We start from the raw sequence: 25,066 nt of genomic DNA on the forward strand, positions 1-25,066 counted from the left end.
GATTATTATATGAGTTGAATATTTCATGATGAGGTCGTGGGTGTCAGGACCAGGTGATACGTATACCTGTAGAGTCATAAGAGACTCCTGAAACAAAACTGTGTAAGGGGAGGTTGTCGTGGATTCTCTCTTACCAGTTATGTATTAACCCCAGAAGTGAGCGACGTGGATTAGGGTAGAATGTGTTATACCGCAACAAGTTAGGTTTGCTATGAGTGGATTGTACCTACCACACACGGCCCAACCACCACCACAAAGGTCCAGCTTGGTATAGGTCACATTATTTATCTGCACTCTCAATGGACCCCAAGTAAACCATTAGGATCAAAACCTATTAAAACTGGGGCCCATTATTATATAGTTAAGGGGAGTTAGGTTGGGTGTATTAGGATTAGAACCCATTTAATCTGTCACTTTATGATAAACCTGGATTTATTTTTGGTTTATTTAGACTAAGATTCCCTGTGGTACTGTAACCGTTGTGTATTTTGCTGTATCACCCCACCAGGAGCTGTAACAGTGTGGCTCAGAGGAAAGACTGTCCCTGACCTGGTCTTAATAAATGATGAGACGAAGAGAGTTCCACTGTAAACTCCCGAGAATTCAGACCAAGAAAGAAATCCTGAAGTATGTTTGGTTGTTTTGTCTCTCGGCTTTCACCCTCAGCCTACATTAGTGAGTCTGATGAAGGAACACACCCAGGCTGGAATATTGTACTTTGGAAATTATTTAAAGTTTAAAGGTGGAAAAATAATATAGTAATGAAGAAACAAATCCACTCTAGATTAATTTATCTTAGAAAATATTTAAAGTTAGGAGGTGGAATGATCAATAAAATACTAAATAAAACAGAATACTTTAACAGTTAAGTTTGAAAATTCATAAGATAAACGAAAAATATTAAAACGTTATACCTGTACTATAAAATGCACTACAAGTTGTAAAAGACAATAGGCCTACTGATAACACCTGTAATAAACACCCAATATAATCTTACCGGGTATATAATTTTTTTGACCAAACAGGTAATTAGTATCAACGAACACAAATCATGCTTTTAATTACACAGTGTATAGATTTAACAGGTGTATAGTATATATATGCACAAGACCCGATAGTAATGGCAGGGAAAACGGTAAAATTGGTCAGATATTGTGTAAACATAGGTAGAACTCGTGTGTGTGTGTGTGTGTGTGTGTGTGTGTGTGTGTGTGTGTGTGTGTGTGTGTGTGTGTGTGTGTGCCAGACCAGTTTCACTTATCTCACCCGCCAGTAGAATCCTCCTTAGAATAATTGTTAGGAGATTTAGAAACAAAGTGAGTTTAAAATTCATGACGTGCAAACTGGGTGACAGAAAAAACCCCCCACAACAACAGAGGAACTATGAGACCAATGCTTTAACACTGTACACCATTATAAGAAAACTTGATACAAAAAACTAATTTAATAAGGATATTTTTATTTTCTTTTGCCGGTGGTGAGGATGAAGGTCAAGTCATTCCTTCATACACTACTGCGGTGAACTGTGAGATGTTCATTCTCTGTAGCCATTTAGTTAAGCTGTGGGATATTTACCACTCAAGGGTGATCATCAAGGGTGTGTATTGTGCCTTTGTTCAGATGTATGTTCAGAAACGGATATAAGAACTACAATAGATGTATATTGTTATGATGCTGAGAGATACGCCGCACTAAAGACCCCAGACGTTGTTGTTATTATTATTATTATTATTTATTTTTTATTATTATTATTATTATTATTATTGTTGTTGTTGTTGTTGTTGTTGTTGTTGAGAGGAACTCCTAGATATCTTACCCCGTGTGAAGTATAGTGACCTTTAGCTGACTCTCGGGGACGATGTTGCATTATCAAGGAAGTGAAGTTGGTAGAGGTTGACCTTTCTGCCGCATCTTCTCGCGTTTTACTTTTAAATGTTTTAGGTCATTTTACATGTTGTCTCGGTAGGGTTGTCAAAATCCTTCGTCCGTTGTGTCATATTGTTTCACACAAAATGGTATAGATACTTTTTTTGGGAGGGGGGGAGTGTATGAACATTAAGCAGCATGATGATACGTAAGACCTAATACACAATAATCCATGACATCACTCTAATAAACGTATAGAAGCATAGCACGGTATACCAGCCTCCTTACCACTACACAAACCGTACCTATAATTGGCTTTCCTTCCTCTTACCTCCAGTGGCTGTGAATATTGATACATACATAAGAATAGTTTGGATTTAGTGAGGAACCTTAACACAGGTGACCTCATTCTTAGATTCAGTGCCTCGGGTAATTAAGAGATTCACAGCTCACAAGTCTCACCTGAGTTTGATGAATGACTTTAGCGTGTAGCGACAACCAGAGTCAAGACTGTGGTTGATGTGGCTATTTTACCTGTGAATGTTGTAGTTGTTGGTTGAGTGTTGGAAAGTTGTAGAATGTTACCTGTGAATGTTGTAGTCGTCGGTGTTGTGTGTAGGAAGGTTGTAGAATGTTACCTGTGAATGTTGTGGTTGTTGGTGTTGAATGTAGGAAGGTTGTAGAATGTTACCTGTGAATGTTGTAGTTGTTGGTGTTAGTGTGGAAAAGTTGTAGTGTGTTACCTGCTTCCACTTGCCCTTTCGTCCGCCTACTAACTCGTCTCATAGGTGTGTTGAGGGTCTGAGGTGAGAGCCAGTGATTCCTTTTCCCAGTCTGTTTTGTCCAGTATATATATTATTTTTACATATAGTTGTTACATGCTGGAGTATAGATGAATATATATAGCCATTCAGATATACCTTTATGTGTGTGTGTGTGTGTGTGTACAGTATGTGTTCTCGTGGTTGTGTTTGAATTGTACACACACACACACACACACACACACACACACTCTGTTAATCTGGAGGTGTAGTCTGGCGAGGGCAGCCGTGATGACTGTGTAATTACCTGCACCAGATTGTTTGGTGTCGCCCAGGCCACCTCACAGCTGTGGTCGGAGGGTGGTCAGGCTGTGTCATGTGTCCAGTGAAGGATACTGCAGGACACCGAAGGATACACATTGTCTACATTCTATCTATTAATTCTAGTTACAGTGTTGTTTAAACTTTCATGAATTTTTAAAAATAGTGAGAATTTGTCCGCGTACTGTGTATGAGTTTGCTTTGGCGTGAGGGATATAGCAGCATGCACTTGGTAGTTGGGGTCGACGACATGAAAATAACATTAGGTGGGCCAGGCTCCCGGAGTGCTGTGAGTGGCGGTGGATGTGGCACTCAGTGAGCCAGATGTGGCACTCACTGAACCAAAGAGGATGCTGGTGAATCCACAGGCAGGCAGAGTTCAGGTAAACTCCAGGCTAGTGCTGAACCCGTGGTGGTACGTGAAACTGTATTTTGATTATGATTCTGTGACGAGATGATGGCTAAGAATGAGTTAATATCAACAGTTGTGGCGGAAGATAAAGGTAAAACAAGAGATAGACTTTTATTCAGCAAGGTATAGGTTTTTATTCAGCCTCGTAAGAAAACAATGATGTCTGTATATCCAGGAGACTTTATGGTCTTAAAACATTGGAATCTTGTATTTGCGAGACTTTTATTACCAGAGTCACCGATAAATCTTCCAGTGAGTCGGCAACATTACCAGTTTCTCCCAGCACAATCAGGCCAATAAAGACTAATTTCCTGCTTGGTAATAGGGCCAGAGCGTCCTAACCGAGTGAGGCCAATTAGATGCGTCGTCCGGAGTCTAATATAGGAGAAAATACTCGTCCGGTAGTCTAGAATAGTCGTCAGTAATCGTCAGTGGTCCCGGAGTCGTTCTTACCTTTGGCTACATTCTTTCTGAGTATATTTTCCGATTAACTTCCATATGGTAATGACCAGAAATCGATCGTTCTAATGGAGGTCGGTTATGGTCAAGAAAGACGGAGTGGGGGGGGGAGGGGTGGTCGAGGAAGACGGAGTGGGGGAGGGGTGCCAGAGAATCGGCCTCACCAGTGATAACAGATCCTAACCCAAGTTATTCTATCCTCATTAAGTATTGGTCGTTCCCCAGTACACACATCAACCTCGAGGTGTAATAGTTCCATTCTGTCTTCCTCGACCTTCTCACTATCTCAGGCTACCCAGGTGTGTCTCCTCCGCTCTCTGTCCTTTGCTTGTGGAAGTAATCAGGGTCTTCTCTCTTGCCTCCTCCAAACTACCACACACACTCTACCTTTCTCCCCTCCAAGGCATTCACACACTCTACCTCCACACTCCTCGCTTGCGTTTCGTGTGCTTTCTCTCTCTTTCTTTCTCCAGCTCTAGATGTCACGCCCTCTTTCTCACTCTCTCTTCTCTCGTCTCTTCTTATCTCTCTCTCTAATGAGGATCCCTTCTTCTCTTCACAAGTGGGCTATAATTTTGCATCAGTCTGCTTCATTCTCTCCTTCCCATCGTTATCTAGCTAGGATGTCTCTTTCTTCCTTCTTCCCTCCTTCACAAGCTAGCTGGGATGTCTCCCCTCCCTCCTTCACCAGCTAGTTAGGATGTTTCCTCCCTTCGTCCCTCTATCCTTCTCCAGCTAACTTAGATTTTTCCCCTCCCTCCCTCCCTCCCCCATTCCCTCCTTCACCAGCTAACGAGGATAGGATGTCTTAATCCTCTCCACCACCTATTTAATTTTTGTTACATCCTTCCCAACCTAACTAGGATCTCTCCTCCGCCCTGCAGCCACAACCACGATCTCTTCAGCTATTACGGTCAGGATCTCTCTTATCCCTCCTCCTATCCTACACCAGCTAGCTAAGACGTAAACTCCATCCCCCTCCGGTGTTCCCCTCGGTGGCTGGTAGGTCGTTAGTGGAGCTGGCGGTCGTTAGGGGCGCCGTGGGGCAGAAGGAGGGGGGAGGTCCTTCTTAACATCATTATTATTGCGTGGGGGGCAGGGAGGGGGCGGGGGCACCCTTTTTGGAGGGGGGGGAGGGGGTGGATGGGTCGATGGTATAAAAGTCTAAGTCTTCTTTTTCTCATAATAATATAACACTCGTTAGGTAGGTTTCACTAACAACTAGTTGGGGTTCACTACAATAATCACCTGCGGTTTAATTATCGTATTTGTGTACAAGGGATCGTTCACACCGCATTAAAATATGATCGAAATTTCGTTGTTTTAAGTAAATTTTAAAGTCTGTAATTTTAAGTGTTTGTGAATGCGTGTGTCTTGTGTTGTGTATGGTAGAGGCATCATCCTGCCCTCCTCTGTCTGGTGTTGATTCATAGTACGGGAAAAAATGTCTTCAGAACTTTGTGACATTTCCCAGGATAACAGAAAGGCGTATGAGGTTACAATACAAGATTTAGGGATTTACTCTCTCTCTCTCTCTCTCTCTCTCTCTCTCTAACGTTTTTATATTCAAGTCAGGTACTCAGGCACTTACACGTTTTTAAATGAACGAAAAGCTTCCTGGTCCCTATAAACGTTTGGATTCCAAAGTCTTTAAGGATCCCCCGACCAACCCTCCCCAAAAATACGAAAAAATCCGGAAAGCTTATTATGGGGAATTTGTAGACGGCAATGTTTTTTTTTGGGGGGGCTTTGTGTATATTTCCTTAAGATTCTGGAAAAGCTTGTGACAATTGTCCGAAGCTTACGAGATATATACTGCAGAAAATGAAAAGATTCAGCTACAGTATACAGGATTATGGAAGAGTTTACGGGATTCTACATAGCATCATTAATTTTGTAGAAGCTAAATAGTTAATGGAAAATGGAATCCAACAAAAGCTTATGGGACAAAGAAAAAAAAAAGAAGACAATATTGGACTCCGTGAAACCAGACTAAATTCAGTTAAATTTAATGGGACCATAAAAGCTTGCGGTGGGGGGTGGGGGGGGGAGGTGCTTACGATGCAGGTAAAGGAGATTTTGCAAGAGTTAGTTTATTTATATAAAAGCTATCGGGATTCTACAAATGCTATCGGGATTTTACAAAAGCTATCGGGATTTTGTAAAGTCTATCGGGATTTTACAAAAGCTATCGGGATTCTACAAAAAGCTTAGGACGAACTACTACAGAAGCTGACGAGGTTCTACTGATGCTAGAAGGGTTTTGTGTAGAAGCATTCAACATTCCGTGAGCCCTTGCGGCACTCCTCAAAAAGTTAAGATTCGGCCGAAAGTTGTTGGCAGTCCTCAGCAGCTCCGGAAATATCATGGACAACACGGAAGAAAACTGTGTGTGTTTTTAGGGGGACTTATTTATGTCGTGGAGTAGTTTTGAATATGCAATTAGGTGACTGGTGTACTCGGAGCTTTATACACGTCCATAAACTTGGCACAAGCCCTCAGGGGGATCTGTATAAGTCCTCTGGGGCGGCAGTTTCACTTATGTCCAGAAGAATTGTCTTTCATGCCATTAGGAGCATTACTCATGCATTTAGGGTTTACATGCTCCCTGGGGGCTTTGCACGCGTCTTATGGCTTACACACGCACGGTCAGTAGCTCGCCACAGTTCATTTTTCAAATTCCCAAAGTAGGGAGTTCGCACAAAGTTGATATGTATTCTACAGCGCTCTCGGGAATTTGTAATTTTGTTGCAGGCGACCATGAACTAGTACTGAGGTATTAAGGTTCGTTTATTACGCCGGCAGGAGTTCATTATGTTCTCCCTGTGGTGTTGGGCTGAAGGGGAAGACTCGGGTGGTGAGAGGGACGGTTGGGGAGAGGGAAAATTAAGGCAACGAGGTGGTGAGAGAAAATTAAGGTACAGGCGGAGGGGAGGTGCAGGGGTACGGGTGGGGGGTGAGGGTGTAAAAAACAAGGCGGTGTGTTGCAACAGCCCTTTGTCCTGTAGCCGTGATGCCTCTCACTCACAGGTGCTGGGCTGAGTGAAGTTACTGCAGCTTATTAGATCCTTGAGTTAGTTTTATTCTGGTTTGGAAAATGGTTTTATCTTTCATAACTCCAGATGGTCACCTCTCGTCAGACGCTGGAGATGAATTACTGTACGATCCCAGTTGTGGCCAAGGTGGGGGATGCTACAAGGCAGACGGCTCTGATCTTTAGGTACAACATGTCAACAGTTATCCTTAGAAAGAAATGAAAGTTGATCACATCTATATTATTTTAAGAGTGAAATCAAAGTAAATAAATTAATTAACTTTCTTACTCACATGTAAGACACATATTCAGGATTATTTACTTCAGGCGTTAGACCTTATTTTGTCGCCCTAAAGAATCCGGCAGGAGACCACATCCTCGCCTCTGCTGTTCTTCCTTCAGGAGTATGAGCTCTTGACCGAAGCTGTTAGTGTATATTAACCCTTACAGTGGTGATCATTGAATGTGTTTGAATCGCTGTGAGAAATACGAGCCCTGCAATATAATGAGTTTGGTAACTGGTTTTGTATTCGGGAGCTGAGTGTCTTAGTGAACCATATGACTGTCACTGAGTATTACCGTATATAGGGAGAGATAAGATAGCCCCCCCCCCCCCTCACACTGTCAGTCTTGAGTGAGGTTAAGAACTTGGGACAGTAGAATATAATGATGTAATAATGTAACATCACAGACATGATAACGCTCGTGTTAAACTGAGAGTTAATGGTGGAGATCTTGGTGTGTGTTGTGGCCCCTGAATATTGAGGTGTCAGGTCCTTGGCATTGAGATCACACCAGTCGAGAATTCAATGGACGGCGCTGCCATATCTGTTCACACACATGTGGGCAACATTACTCGTCTTGTTAGTCTGATGATAACACCTGGCACAGGGGTCGGTCGTCGCCTCGAGTCGATGTCGCCTCTTTTGACACGCTTTGTAGGGGTTGTGAGGGGTATTAGCAGGCCTGGCCAGCTGACCATTGACCCGCGGCGCGCTCCTCTGTACTGCTGGTGTGTTTTACTGCTACGTTAACTTGTCATATCCTGTACCCTGACTCACACACACACTCTCCTCCCTCTCCATCTCTCCCTCTCCACCTCCCAGCCACTTTATTGGTGCTCCCCCTCCCCAGACAGTCACATGATGAATGGTCATACCGTAGTTTATGGTGGTCACTGGCCGTCCTCACTCTGGATCACACACACACACGACCACTTCCCTGCCTCCACCTTAACTCAGGATCCCTCTTCCCTCAGCACTCCCCCCCCCTACCCCCCCTACCCCCCTGCTCGTGAATTAACGCATATAGCTTCCGGTCATCGTACATCAGAGTGCGTGCGTGTGTGCGTCCACAGTCCTGCGGCTCGTGTGGAAAATTATTGTGAGGCTGAAGTAATATAACATCCTTAGGGTGTTTGGATCCTCTTGTCGAAATTGATGGTGAAGAAAGTGTACCCTAAAGCAAGTGTACCCTGAAGCAAGTGTACCCTGAAGCAAGTGTACCCTGAAGCAAGTGTACCCTAAAGCAAGTGTACCCTGAAGCAAGTGTACCCTAAAGCAAGTGTACCCTGAAGCAAGTGTACCCTAAAGCAAGTGCACCCTGAAGCAAGTGTACCCTGAAGCAAGTGTACCCTAAAGCAAGTGCACCCTGAAGCAAGTGTACCCTAAAGTTAATACTGTATTGTGTGTATCTCATAGGTATTTAACTTCTATTACAGGGCTGGAGACTTTGTATTCCTATTGATGAATTGTGGATACTTGATATTACAGTACGTTTTCAGCATTTAAAAGTTTATTAGGAAACATCAGATCAACTACAGGTGTAAGTGATTAAGTCCTAGTACAGGTAACAGGTTCGCGTTTAATCCATGGTGTTGTGTGGGAGTGTGAGAGTGATACACCTTCCACTAGTATATTCACAATGGAAACTGATAAATCTGTATAGAATGGCTGGGGGTTTTCCCTTTGAATACGAGGACAGGTGAAAATGCTTAATTAGTGTTCGTAAATTGTAAGTTATTTACCATGGCAACACAAAGGCGGCAACTCTGTCGATTTGTTTACAATGTTACAGTTGAACCTTTGACCATGTAGGTAACAGTAATTGCTTGAATATCATTTGTAAATTGAATTGTATTACATTGGAGAGTAGTTATAGCGGTGTGTGTGTGTGTGTGTGTGTGTGTGTGTGTGTGTGTGTGTGTGTGTGTGTGTGTGTGTGTGTGTGTGTGTGTGTGTGTGTGTGTGTGTGTGTGTGTGTGTGTTGTATGGTCTCTTCGGGGAAAAAACAAGTCTGTATTTGGTTAGTTTACGTTACACCGTTGAGGCTGTATTTACCTCTGACCTTGTGACGTGACAGCAATGTGTTGACAGCATCCCGTGTCTGTGTTGGCGGAGATTAAGTGTGACGTGTATAGTATTTCACATCTTGTTTTGTTTGTGAGCTCTTCTTGGTAAAGTCCATAGTTCAGTGCGTGTGTGTGTGGGGGGGCTGTGGTGTGTGGGGGACTGGCTGTGGTGTGTGGGGGGGTGGTGTGGGGCTGTGGTGTGTGGGGATTTGTGGTGTGTGTGTGGGGCTTGTGGTGTGTGTGTAGGGGGCTGGCTGTGGTGTGTGTGTGGGGTTTTGTGTGTGGGGGGGGGCTGTGGTGTGTGGGGGAATTTGTGTGTGTGTGGGGGGATTTGTGGTGTGTGTGGGGGTTTGTTGTGGTGTGTGTATGGGGGGAGGTGTGTATGTGTGTACAGACGGACGGACGACGAGAGTGGGTCTGTTGTACCCCTCAGCCCAAGTCAAGGTTTGAATCCAAATTGCCGCCTTGAAGAAATTCCTAAACATTGTTATAAGGAAAAAATGACTCACTTTTATGAAGAAAAATTCATTCCCTGTTTTAAAGACAAATTGAAAACGGGACATAACTCTTCCTTATGCTGAGAGACAATGAGACAAAACGAGACGGTAATAAAGAAGATGTGAGAGATAGTGGTGGAGGAAGAGGGGGAGAGTAAAGAATGTGGTTAAAGAACAGGGTGGATAAAAGGCTCTTAAGTGAAGTCTGAATAAAGGATGAGTAAGTAAGATGAGGAAGAATAACCAGATGAGGAGAGACGAACAGGGAAGGAAAGGAGGTGAAGAGAGATTAATTATCAGAGGGCGAAAAAGATTTAGGAAGTGTTCACAAAACTGATAATGATAAGAAATGGAGGAAATGAAACAATAAGTGGTTAAAAAGAATGGCAGAATAGGAGGAGGCAAGAACGCGAGAGGTAGGAAGGAAGTAAATGAGGAGGAGAGAGGAAAGGAGGAAGGTTTTGTGCTATTTCCCTCCTCACCTTTCTCACCTCCAAGACTCACCCGGGGGGGGGAGATAAGACTTCTCGCTGATGTGAACTAAGTATCTCTGTGGAAGTCCCAGATTATCCCCTCCGCCCACCCACCCACCAACCCCACCTCCTACCACTCCTCACAACCTACCACCCCTACCTCCTACCACTCCTCACCACCTACCACCCCCACCTCCTACCACCTCTCACCAACCCCACCTCTACCACTCTCACCACCTACCACCCCACCTCCTACACCCCACCTCCTACCACCCCCACCTACATATTGTACACCCTCCCCTACCACCCCTCAACACCTACCACTACTATCCCCAACCAACTACGCCCTCCTCTACCACGTTTCCACGCTCCAGTATATTGACGTATCCTCTCCTCCCCCGTCCTCCCCGTCCTGCCGATATAAGATTCCTTTTACACGTCTCCAACATGCAGTGTAGTAACGCCTCCACATGTTGTCACGGGTCGCTCGCCTCCACATGTTGTCACGGGTCGCTCGTCTCCACATGTTGTCACGGGTCGCTCGCCTCCACAATTTGTCACGGGTCGCTCGCCTCCACATACAGGGTAAAACTAGTACTCTTGATCACTCTGTTCATGGTCGCCCTTACGGGAGGATTTGGTTCATCACTCGCCCTAATCCACGCTTTATTTGTTGACCTCATACTGCCATTCCAGGGGTGCAGAGGTAAAGTCCAGTGGCTGGCTCCCCGCTAACCCCAGAACGGACCTTGATTTTCATGCTAGAGCCGAGGGTACCGTAACTTAAGTTTATAAAGGGTACAGTACCTCGGCCGAGTGGGTATAGAGTTCGCCCCCCCCTGTTCTATAGATAGCTGGTTTGACCCCAAGGCACCACCAGTCTACTTAATTGGTAATAGGTACTTGACTTTGCAGCTGAGGAAGAGAGGGGATCAGGTGCAGTGCTTATTATACTCGTACAATGTGCTATACCAAAGTGTCTACGGAACCTTTTTTAATTTTTTCGGGGTTAAGATATTACACATTAACTTTAGGTTAGGTTAGGTTATTTTGAGTTAGATTAAGTTTGGTTGTTAGGTGAGGTTATTTTAAGTTAAATTAAGTTTAGTTGGTTTAAGCTAGACTTGGTTAGGTTAAGTTAGGTTATTTTGAATTAGATTAAGTTAGGTTGGTTTAAGCTATATTAGGTTAGGTTATTTTGAGAGATTTTGAGTTAGGTTAGTTCAAGCTAGGCTAGGTTAAGAGTAAGTTTGAATTGGATATACTTAGCTAATTCTAGGTTATGTAAAATCTGGCTAATTAGGTGAGTTTGAACTTTATTAGCTCAAGGTTAAGTTACAGATAAGTTAGATTATTTCCGGGTTACGTTTCAGACCCGGTTTTAGTAAGACCGGTAAAAAATCAATCACTCCAGTATAACACACACACACACACACACACACACACACACACGGTCTTATGTACTTTCAAGAGAGCTTTCACCACACAGAAGGCTCAAGTCCTCTCAATAATGGTGGTTTTCACTTCATATCGCGTACAAGAAACACCCCAGACCAACGTGACTTCAGCACTTAAAACGAGAGGTCATAGTGGTGATAAAAACATGCACAGGTATTTTTATTTCCATGTAGGCTATCATTACTAATATAACCTATCTGAAAATTATATTGTACTTAAAATCATGAAGATATAATTATATAAATGAAATATATCAGTAAATTATGTTATATATCCCCTTTATATGTTAATGCAAGTGCGATCATATAAATATAATGTTTGACAATATTACATTATATACCGTGTATAATATAGCTATGATCCTTATCAACTAAACCATTCAGAAAATTACATTACTCACTGTTTAATTTAGATAATCCAGACGCGATCCACACCAGCATTACCTATCGTCAGGAAATTACATTATCCTTTATTTGAAATGTAATTAGTTTGTAACCTAACCTAACCCGATTACCTTTCCGTCACGTAATTAGTGGGATAAAAAAAGAGGGACGTGTTACCAGGTATTAGATGGATCCTTTTCTCCTGGGACACGTCATTAGGGGTTCCTTGGTCATTACCCCCTCCCCCCCTTCCCCCCTGAGAGAGAGAGAGAGAGAGAGAGAGAGAGAGAGAGAGAGGTCTGGTACTAACTCACTTGTTGTTGTATAAAAGTTTGGGAATTATTCTTGTGTTCCACTGGTTCGTTGACTTGGTGGTTCAGTGGTTCAGTAGTTCAGTGGTTTACAAGGTCAGTGGTTTAGAAGTTTCAGTAGTTTCAGTGGTTTAGAAGTTCAGTGGTTCAGAAGTTTAGTGGTTCAGAAATTTAGTGGTTCAGTTGTTCAGTGGTTCAAAAGTTTCAGTGGTTCAGAAATTTAGCCGTTCAACGTTCAGTGGTTCGGTAGTTTCAGTGGTTCAGAACTTTAGTGGTTCAGTAGTTCAGTGGTCCAAAAGTTTCAGTGGTTCAGAAATTTAGCGGTTCAAAGTTCAGTGGTTCAGTTGTTCAGTGGTTTAGAAGTTGAAAGATCAGAGTACAAAGTTAGAGTACAAAGGTCAGAGTTCAGAGTCAGAGTTCATAGCCAGAGTACAGAGTCAGAGGTCACAGTGCAGAGTCAGAGTTCATAGACCAGAGTACAGAGTTCATAGGTCAGATTTTAATGGTTAGAGTACAGAGGTCAGAGTCAGATTACAGAGTCGTAACTATTCTATCAAAAAAAAAAATATATATATACAGTATATATAATAAAGAAACTCACTTTTCCTTGTTAAAAAAAAAATATAACACTTGCATATTATATATTTGTTTGTTAATTGCCTTTGAACATTGAACAAGACAATAAGAAAAAAAAAGTAATTATTTCTCAGTTTCAAAGTCGCAGAAGATTTATTTGGTGTATTTCAATGTAGTTTGTTAACCTCATTCAGTATATAACGAGACCAAGAGATGTTTTTAATTCTCAGATATTTTGTTATTTTGATTATTGTTGTTGGGAAATTTGAATACTCTGTTCATCTACGTAATATAGTCCCCACCCCAGCCTTTACCCCCTGCCTCAGACCCCGTCCCCGCCCCGCTACCCCAGACCCCGCCCCGTCCCGCTACCCCAAATCCCGCCCCGCCCCGCTACCCCAGATCCCTGCCCGTCTCGCTACCCCAGATCCCGCCCCGTCTCGCTACCGCAGACCCCGCCCCGTTCCTGCTTCACCCCCTGCCCTCATCTCAGCCCTCTCCCTAGCAACTGCCTCAGCCCCAGCCCCCGCTTCAGCTTCATCTCCGTCCCCAGCCCCCGTCCCCAGCCCCATGCCGCCGCCCCGCCCCTGAACCTCCGAAAACAAACAAATACCAATTCTTCATTTACACGGTTATATTATTTTCATCTATTTATTCAATTCAAACTCTGATTAAACTTTTAAGAAACACACACACACAATAACTACCTTCAATATAATTATCTATGAACGTTCAGTAAGACAATGACATCCATTCTACGCTCACAAAGTCATAACCTCCTTTTACCGCTTGTATTAATTGTGTTGATTAAATTTCCTCAGCTAAAACGCGATAATGAGAGGGAGGGAGAGGAAGCCGCTAACAAACTGGCAGCTACACTTAGCGCCGCACAAGTTCACTCCCGCTTGCCCGCCCTCGCTCACTAGTTTCACAACACTTCACAATTTTGAAATTCCGTCACGTTGCCATGTCTTTGACCACTGTACCGGGAAGCGTGTCCCTGCAGCACAAATATCCCGGCACTGTGTTATATACACTGTCTTTATCAGCATTTAATTGTATAATATTAATGCTAAAACAACAGTACCGGACGGGGTATGTATGCAAGTGCAGTTACTGATATATATATAAATATATATATATATATATATATATATATATATATATATATATATATATATATATATATATATATATATATATATATATATATATATATATATATATATATATATATATATATATGGATGGATGTGAAAATTGATGGGAATTTGGACATATCGGTTGTTTGTTTTTATTTTTGTCTGAAATTTATGATGTTTCTATATTTTTCTTTCATTTATTTTTTCATGTTTGTTTATTCAGTGTCACAACACCTCTCAGCCTACCTATGTGAGGTACACATACTACCTGGCCATGGGTAATTTTGTGTGTGTACAATATGTATGTATGTGTGTGTATGTATATATGTGAGTGGCTGTTCGTATTATTTATAGTTTCATGTGTAAACAGGGAGGCGGGCAGCGTCCAGTACAGCGGGCACAACAAACAGGGCAGTGTTTGTCCAGGGAGCGAGAGTGCCACTCGCTGTGTCAACAAGAGGGACCCGCGCAAAATGACCATCGTGAATACTCAGAGTCTCAGGATGGATGTGTTTTTCAGCCCGGCAGATGGTGGTTGGGTATTGTGGGTGTTAAAAGTGGGACGGGTCGGGGCGATCCTTCCCTGGGGACTGTTCGGGGTGATCCTTCCCTGGGGGGTGTTTGTAAATATAAGGAGCGATCCTTTAGTGATTTCATGACACGGTTAGGTGAAAGATTTCGATCCGCCCTTTTCATACTTGGGACGGATCAACGAACACGTCGACCTTTCCTTAACAATTTAAAGAACGGATCGGTTAACATCCTCCAACACTGAAGACTGAGCGTGAGGCGGATCATCATCAAAGGATCGCTGCCAGTCCCCTGCTAATATTTAACTTTAAATAGTTATAAAGTTCACTTCCCACCGCAAAAGTTACTGAGTTTAATACATGTTAATTTCAAATATGCCAATTTCAGTACACGGGTCATTTTTTTATTTTGAAATTGCAATACTCATCATGCAGTAACTCACAAATGATGAGTCATTGTTAGGTGGAATAAGTGAGTGAAAATGTGCGTTTTAATATGACTGTGAGAATAACATGTTGGTGGTGTCGTTTCGAGGAGTAATAAACGTCTGGTTATTGTGTTGTGTTTATGGTGATTTCTTCCTTTGTGAAACACCTCATTACCTACCCATAATTGATATATAAAACTTGAATAGCAATTAATTATCTGGTAGAATAACTTAAAATATTATTTATAAGACTCTCACCAACTCGTATGATTTATTTATTTAGTGTGGGCAATCTTCGTGGTCTGAATATATCATTACCTCCAGGGGCTCCGTCATACAGGTAGCCACGTGAAGGTCGCGCCCTACGTCAGCCTCTTTGAGTCCACAGAGACCGGGGAGGTAGTGAACGTAGTGGGGGAGGGGGGAGGAACAGGGTATGTAAGCCTCTCCGTTAGGTCGATTTCTCTGAGGCAGATATTTGGGGATAATCAAGTCATATAGCAGTACAATATCTTCCCTAGTGGAGTCTAAATTGCCTTTAATTTTTCTTAAGGTCACACGTGTCGGTGGGATAACCTAACCCACACCTCGTCACGATATTCAAGATTGTGACAGTAACAAAACTTGGACACAATAAACAAGTACCAAAACATAACTCAAGTTCGTCTTTTGTCCACATAAAATGGAATGAAATCTACTTTCTACCTGTCAAACACAAGTGAATACCGAACTAAGTAGATCTCTCGGAAGGGGTAGATTGGGCAGTAGCAGACCAACTCTCTGTATGGTGTTACCTGATGATACTTTAACGAGGGCATTGTTCACCCCTGTATTTTACTTATCATCTCTTACATGCCTCGCAACAACGTCTTCAAGATAACCTACCTGACGGAGTGAGACCTTGGATCCCTATGTCCTCGTCCGTATAGGCCCTCCAATAACCTTCCTGCCTCAGTATCTCTAAGAGCATATACCAGAGGAGTGACCTAAGGGGCTCTTGTCGTCGTCAGGCCTCTTGTCGTCGTCAGGCTTCTTGTCGTCGTCAGGCCTCTTGTCGTCGTCAGGCATCTTGTCGTCGTCAGGGGTACCCATACTCTCCTTCACGAACTGCACAAACAACTTCAAGGAAACACCTGCCTGTAGGGGTGATCTAGAGGTCTCTTGTCCTCGTCGGGTGTGTTAAGCTACGTATGCTGAGCCACAACACCTTAAAGCTCTTTACCTGGGAGCGTGACTTTGTAGTCTCATACCGTCATCAGGTGTTCGTCTTCTCCCTCCCCTCCCTCCTTCCCTCCTCCTCCCTCCCTCCCTCCTCCCTCCCTCCCTCCCTCCTCCCTCCCTCCCTCCCCCTCCCTCCCTCCTTCCCTCCCTCCTTCCCTCCTTTACGCCCTACCACAACATTCTTAAGAGCACTTGTGCCAGCAGGCCTCATCCCTTTCTTCCTGTACCCGGAGCACTTGTGCCAGCAGGCCTCATCCCTTTCTTCCTGTACCCGGGCGCCTCGACTTTCTCCTCTGGCTTCCTCTTTACCTCGAGACCTTCCCCATTTCTTCCACCGAATTTTGTGTTTTTTCCAATACAGACCCGCCATTGGGAGCCGCTTGACAGCCAACGTATGCTATCATGAACAAGCAATTTGTATAAGTATATAGGGTTTGGGTCACGGTCTGGCGGTGCCGAAATATGCTTGTGTTTTCTTGTTAGTCTTTTGGTTCCTGGGAATGTCTATAGTGTCGTTGATATTGTGTAAGTTGTGTAGGTCTGCATCACATTATCTTCCTATGTAGATAAAATTAACAAAATATCCTCCCTCTTACCTCTATTCGCTCTATGAAATATCGATTATAAATGAACGCATCAAAGGGACATATAGTCGAGGTCGATGGCATCACCTCCAGGGCCTACAGCAGAAGTAGGTGGTGGGCGGCCATGCTGGATCAGACCTACATCATGTTACTTCTGTGTGCCAAGTTTCTGTTAGATCCGTCAGTGTGTGTTACTCCCCACCCCCCCTCCCCCCACACACACACCCCTCATGTCAATAGTTACATAACACTGACCTACTCTATAGACTTAAAGCTGAAACAGTTATAAACTATAAGAGTTGTATGAGCCCCGGACACAAAAAAGGTATAAAATGTTAAACAATATTGGCCATTACTCTACAGTATCCCGGTGATGGCGGTTCATCTGCCCTGAAAAATGTTGATACACCACAATTAACCTTAACGCACGGTATGGATTTTTGAGGCTGTCAGTGTCTGTAGCTTTTAAAGTTGTACATTGTTAGTGGGTGTAGAAAAATGATCCCTTTCTTAATCAAATATTTATATAACTAGAACATTTATCTGTGCTGAGGATAAAGTGATGTTTAGTTTCGAAGATAAACTCATTTTGATGTCAGTGCCGTAAGATAGTTTGGGTCAGCGTCTTGGCGTTTCCTTCCAGTGACATGATGATTGCTGGCGGGCGTACGATATACCATACAGCCTCTCGTAATTGAAACATTTTCTTATTATCACTTATCTTACAACTATACCCGGGGATCATCACTCCACCTACCAAATTTGACAGCTGTAGGACCCTAACTGAGACAAGAGTGGACAGTGTTGTGCTGGTATGGACAGGCGGAGCAACAGAGGCACAGGACAGATTTTGAGAGTTGTATTATTATAGATCTATGTTAAGCCATTCAGATGTTTCCCGGTTCCTTTACTTTACTCGGGGTCTCTGATACTGTTACGGCTTAAAGAAATTGTACATAATCATGAATATCTTTTAAAAATCTTATGGACTACAGATGTTTAATTTGCATAAACGTAGATTTTTTTTTTAATTATCGCACAATTATATAAATTTACGTTAGGTTTGATTATTTTACGGGGTGGCTATTAGTCTGGTGATCAATCTCTTACTTCCTTCCTCTGCTGGTCTGGGATTCTTCTGATTGGTTGAGATAGATGACGTCAATTGTATAAATCATAAATATCTTCCTCTGACCAGCAACTATTTTATACCCGTTTACATAAATGGAAATATATTTTTTCACATTTTTTTGTACAGATCAAAATGCTCGTAACACAGACTGCTAATGTACGTGATGTGACCCACCTAAACCAGCATGACACAATATAAAAAAACTATATATATACGTTTTAATTCCTCTATATATATTGACGTCATCACGCGCCCTAGATTACTTTAAATTCAGTCACTTTAAATTCGGCTGTGAGTGAAGTTGTTTTGTGCGTAAATATTGTTTTTAATCCTTTGAGAATGTGAATTGTGCCATGAAAAAGTTGAAATGTTCTCAGTTTATATATAAGATATATACTAGAACAGTGGTTAAGGACGAGAGGAGAGTAAAAATAGACTAATAAACCATTAACTGCAGAACTATGAAGGTATGTACACTACACTAGCTCAAAAAAAGGTATCTTTACAGGGGGGTGATCGATTAATTTCAAAATGAACACTGTGACTCCTGTTGTCTCGGTAGGGTTGTCATAATCCTTCGTCCGTTGTGTCATATTGCCTCACACAAAAATCGGTATAGATACTTTTTTGCAGCGAGTGTTCACCTGCGTTAATGGAGGCGTAAATGTCAATAAATATTACTTAAATGTTTATTTTTTCTCTAAACTCTCAAGTTAATCTGTGTTGAACTATGGAAAATGACACGACTCGGTGGAATAAGCTGCCTCGACCCCCCCCCCTTCCCTCACCACCATAATGACACGGACAATAAATGGTGTGGTGTCATTTATACTGTGGAATGGTTGTGAAATTAAGCATCGTATTTTGTGTTCCTGTAATAATATATTGTATATATTATTTGAGGCCGTAGGTCAGTCACTAGATATATTAAGTGCGAAGGATCATAATATGTAGTACTGTGTGTGTGTGTGTGTGTGTGTGTGTGTGTGTGTGTGTGTGTGTGTGTGTGTGTGTGTGTGTGTGTGTGTGTGTGTGTGTGTGTGTGTGTGTGTGTGTGTGTGTGTGTGTGTGTGTGTGTATCATTATTATTTTTTATTATTATTATCATCATCATTAGTAGTAGTAGTAGTAGTAGTAGTAGTAGTAGTAGTAGTAGTAGTAATATATTTAACGTGTATCACAGGGTGTTGTCGTCCAGTCGGCTCTAAAAACAGCTAATTAGTTGTTTTTGTTGTTGGTGTGAAAGTTGAAACCTGGGGAGTAAAATTCGTGGATTTTCAGTGTGGCTATTTTGTTATACAATAGTAGCTTGTAACAGGCGGGCGAGTGAGAAGGAGAGGAGGGTAGAATGAATGGCTGAGAGAAGAGAAGAGAAGAGAAGAGAAGAGAAGAGAAGAGAAGAGAACTAGGTATAAGTGTTGAGTGTATCTTGGTCACTACAGGGTGCCAGGGACAGATGAAGTGGTTGGGTCTGGTGGTTGCCGGGTTCGTAACAGGAATTCTCTTTTGATACAAGTTTATCTTTCTTCTGATTCTTGTTCGTCATCGTTGTCTTCTTTGTCATAATCGTCTTAACATTATTTTCCTACAGTTGTTTTGGCCTTCTCACACGAGAGGAGATAGTTCACCCTTACATAGGAAAGACGAGTTATTCAGACACAATTACTCCCTGGGTGATGGGGGGGTGATGGCACACTCTCCCCACCCCACCCCACCCACCCCACCCCACTCACCCCACCCACCCACACCTCACCCCACCCCACCTCACCCCATCTCACCCCACCCCACCCCACCCCACCCACAGCCCACCCCACCCACCCACCCACACCTCACCTCACCCCACCCCATCTCACCCCAATCACTCCACCCCACCCCATCCCACCCCATCCCACCTCACCCCACCCCACCCCACCCACACCTCACCCACAGCCCAATTCCCACCCCACCCCACCCCACTCCCACCCCACCACCCCCACCCCACCTCACCCCACCCCACCTCACCCCACCCCACCCCACCCCACCTCACCCCACCCAACCCCACCCCCACCCCACCCACACCTCACCCACAGCCCACCCCATCCCCCACCAGCAGACTCAGTGCCTGGTTTTGACGTACTCTGAATGACAGATCCCGTATGTAAATAACTAGGGAAAGAGAGATTAGCTAACGAGTGGTAAATGGAAAATGAGAATTTGCGATTTATACTACATGAACCGTGAATGATTGACGTGTTCAGTTTAATTTGTAACAGGTAGGAGCACACAGACCTGAGGGGCCACTGGGCTCGTCTATTGATTTATAACTTGGGGAGAATTAATGAATGTTGTGCTGCTGATAATGTTGATGGTGACGATAATGATAATGATGATGACGATGATGATAATGAGAATCCAGAAATTGAAAACACTACATTTCTTCGAGGCATGTACGCTAAAATATGTAATTTATCCATACTAAATCATTTTGAAATATATGTACCCTATAATATATTAACAAACCTTACATTACAGTATAAGTCTCGTATATTAAACAGTACTTACGCCCTGTACCTCATAAAGCTGTCACAGAGTTGTATCATTCCCTCGAGTTCTCTTAACATTATCCCTTCTACATAATAAAGACCCTCTCTTCCCTCTCACATGACTCCTTCTACAGGTGTGATTGGTGCTCATCGTGTACTACAGGTCCCCGTTAATGAAGGAGGTGTATAATTGTTCACCAAATCTTGTGTTCCTTTGTGTGTATGTATGTATGTATGTGACGTTTAGCAGAACACACACACACACACACACACACACACACACACACACACACACTGTATACCGACAGGTTTGGTGAGCCTCTTCGTCACTTGTCATTTGCTGTATACGCAATGGTGACGGCCAACTTAACTTACCTTACCTTACCTTACCTTATCTTACCTTACCTTTTACCTTTTACCTTTTACCTTACCTTGTTACTTTACCCATCTTTACCTTACCTTACCTTACCTTATCTTACCTTACCTTACCTTACCTTACCTTACCTTACCTTACCTTACCTTACCTTACCTTACCTTACCTTACCTTACCTTGCTATTATGTCAGGGTTGATCTTACTTTATATACTGATCACTACCATAGCTACACCACTGTGCCTATCACTGCACGTATCACCACCATAATTATCACTGCACGTATCACCATCATAATTATCACTGCACGTATCACCATCATAATTATCACTGTACGTATCACCATCATAATTATCACTGCACGTATCATCACCATAATTATCACTGCACGCATCACCACCATAATTATCACTGCACGTATCACCACCATAATTATCACTCGCACGTATCACCACCATAATTATCACTGCACGTATCACCACCATAATCATCACTCATCACTGCACGTATCACCACCATAATTATCACAGCACGTATTACCACCATAATTATCACTGCACGTATCACCACCATAATTATCACTGCACGTATCACCACCATAATTATCACTGCACGTATCACCACCATAATTATCGCTGCACGTATCACCACCATAATTATCACTGCACGTATCACCACCATAATTATCACTGCACGTATCACCACCATAATTATCACTGCACGTATCACCACCATAATTATCACTGCACGTATCACCACCATAATTATCACTGCACGTATCACCACCATAATTATCACTGCACGTATCACCATCATAATTATCACTGCACGTATCACCACGTATCTTGCAGTCCTCCTTCACTATCGACTATGTCTTTCATCCTGCCACAGTGTTCAGAGTTCGAGAGACAGTGGTGCCTAGCCTCAGGAAATGGCTGGTCTAAGGGTCGTTCATAGCCTCCTTCCCTCTCTCCCTCCCTCCCTTTTTCCCACCCTCCCTCTCTTCCCTGGGTGGGGTCGGAAGGTCGTAAAAACAGTTTATATAAAGAAGGATTTACGTAAGGGCAAGATACAATATTGAAAACCAAAATGGATGCCTGGCCTAATGATCTTCCGTCGGTCGCTGGTCTTAAAGGTAACCAATAAAAAACATCCTTGGCAACACATAGATTTTAGAGGCCACGTATGTGTGTATGTGTGTGTTTGTTTCACTCATATAAACACCAGAAGTTCTAACCAAGAGAAAGTTTTATAAGTTTTTCTTTGCTTATTCATCTTGTTTGTTTTAATTACTTTACTTGAGTTGTGGTGAAGTTTCCTGTTATTTCAAGTATTTATTTATTTAGTAAAAAAAAAATTCAGTGTTTTTTCCCCTTCAGTTTTACTTCCAGCTGGGTGGGCTCACAGGTTGCGTCCCCACAGTAAATCGTACCCCGTGTCTCAGAGGTCCAGCCTTCACTAACATAAACCTGTCCTGCCATCAGTGTACTTTAAGTTAAAAGTCGTCGAAACCAGCGAACGATGCACTATATCTGATCCCAAAGAAAAAGTAATTTTCCCTCGTAAAACGGCAAGAGGCACAACTTGCTGGGTCATTTGGCAAGGGTGAGGACGAGGTGAGGGTGTTGGCAGTGATGTGTGGGCTGGGTCACTGTGGGTCATCAGTGATGTGTGGGTTGGGTCACTGTGGGTCATCAGTGATGTGTTGGCTGGGTCACTGTGGGTCATCAGTGATGTGTGGGCACTGTGGGTCATCAGTGATGTGTGGGTTGGGTCACTGTGGGTCATCAATGATGTGTGGGCTGGGTCACTGTGGGTCATCAGTGATGTGTGGGCTGGGTCACTGTGGGTCATCAGAAAGTTGCGATCATCTCATTATTATTAACCTCTGTCTTAACTCAGGGGTATTTAACCACTGACCTCACGTTGACCTCTGACCTCGTTTCTCTCCACCTCTGACAGTTTACTACCAGGGAGGAGGAAGAGAAGCAGCCGGGGTGTTTTTCTCTCACACCTCAACAAGTAAAAGAGAGAGGTGCAGTTCAATCGCCTCTGATCTCGTAATGACCCGAAAACTTGGCACTGGAAAAACAGCAAGACTGAGATCCAGCACGAGTTGGCGGGGGGTAGGGCCAGGGTGGTCTGACTGAGGCCCCGGCTGGCGTGTTGTAGCATAGCCGAGGGGGGGGTTGCTGGCGTGTGGTATGGAGAAAGTAGATGGCTGTAATGCTGTAGAGTCTAAACCTGTAGAGTCTAATGCTGTAGAGTCTAATGCTGTAGAGTCTAATACTGTAGAGTCTAATACGTAAACAAGATATTAAAGTGTAGGTAAATAAATAGTGTAGTTGTGTTTAGTAGTTTACCTGTACTTTATGCTTCAGTTTAGTTTACCTGTACTTTATGCTTCAGTTTAGTTTACCTGTACTTTATGCTTCAGTTTAGTTTACCTGTACTTTATGCTTCAGCTTAGTTTACCTGTACTTTATGCTTCAGCTTAGTTTACCTGTACTTTATGCTTCAGTTTAGTTTACCTGTACTTTATGCTTCAGTTTAGTTTACCTGTACTTTATGCTTCAGCTTAGTTTACCTGTACTTTATGCTTCAGTTTAGTTAACCTGTACTTTATGCTTCAGCTTAGTTTACCTGTACTTTATGCTTCAGCTTAGTTTACCTGTTCTTTATGCTTCAGCTTAGTTTACCTGTACTTTATGCTTCAGTTTAGTTTACCTGTACTTTATGCTTCAGCTTAGTTTACCTGTACTTTATGCTTCAGCTTAGTTTACCTGTACTTTATGCTTCAGTTTAGTTTACCTGTACTTTATGCTTCAGTTTAGTTTACCTGTACTTTATGCTTCAGTCATTAAGGTTATTTCTCAATGAACTTTTATGATTGTGATTCTGGATAATATTTTTAACAATTACTTTGATACTTTTTTGGGGAGTCATTCACAAAATACACCAAATCCTGGCCGGTCTGCTAGTGACTTGTATTGTACGTGTACTTGGAATGTTTATACTCGCAGTGTGTCCCTTATCACGTACAGGTCAGGTGTTTGGAGAGAGAGAGAGAGACTTCCTGGCTGGACTAGAGACAATGAGGTGTGGCTGTCTCTTTAACACCACCCTCGTCGCCGCCACCTCCAGCATCACCACAGCCGCCACCTTCACCGCCTCTCTCCCGCCACTGGAAAGAAGCCAAAACAGATATGAATTTGCCATTAATTATCTGTTATCAGCCCCACCCGCCGCGCTGACTATCACCCCTATAAATGGCTGACTGTGGGAGCCAACACTGATGCCGCCTAATGGCTCGTGACGCCTTGGAGGGATGATCATCTCGTTGGGGGGGAGGAGAAGTTCATCTTGCTAGGAGGAGGTTATCTTGCTGGGGAAGGGAGGTTTATCTTGCTAAGGTAAGGACGTTGATCTCTGTGGGGAAGATCTGGGTAAGGGAGGTTTATCTTGCTGAAGGGAAGGTTTATCTTGCTGTGGGAAGGAGGCTATCATGCTGGGTGGGGAAGGAGGTTATCTTGCTGGGGGAAGGGGAGGTTTACTTTGTGGGAAGGAGGACGTTGATCTTGCTGGGGGGGGGAAGGAGTTTATCTTGCTGGAGGGGGAGGTTTATCTTGCTGGGGTAGGGAGGTATATCTTGCTGGGTGGGGAAGGGGGAGGATCTTGCTGGGTGGGGAAGGGAGGTTTATCTTGCTGGGGGAAGGAGGACGTTGATCTTGCTGGGGTGGGGGAAGGAGGACGTTGATTTGCTGTGGGAAGGGGAGGCTTATCTTGCTGGGAGGAGGTGATAAGGTATAGGGATACATGTTGGAGGAAGAGGATGGTGTTGTTGGAGGAGGAGGAGGAGAGGATGGTCTTATTGTTGGAGGGGGGGGAGGATGTTTCTGTTGTTGGAGGAAGAAAGGAGGAGCGGGAGTGAGGAGGAAAGGAGGAGCGGGAGGAGGAGGAAGAAGAGGAAGATTGGTGTTATTGTAGTAGGAGGAGGATGGCTCTCATGCTGTGTAAGAGAGTGATATGTCATACTCGGCCAGTAAAGACTCACACTGTTCACCGAAGATCGAGGTCTTGTGAGCTGGATGAAGATGTTTTGATTGTGACGCTTTGCCCTGTGTGGGGTGTGTGGGGATGTCTCTGCCCTGTGGTGTGTGTTGATGTCTTGCCCTGTGTAGTGTGTGTGGGTTTGATGTCTTGCCTGTGTGGGGTGGGTTGAGGCCCTGTGTGG

Source organism: Homarus americanus, unplaced genomic scaffold (genome assembly GCF_018991925.1).
Source record: "Homarus americanus isolate GMGI-L3 unplaced genomic scaffold, GMGI_Hamer_2.0 scaffold43264, whole genome shotgun sequence".
Taxonomy (NCBI): Eukaryota; Metazoa; Arthropoda; class Malacostraca; order Decapoda; family Nephropidae; genus Homarus; species Homarus americanus.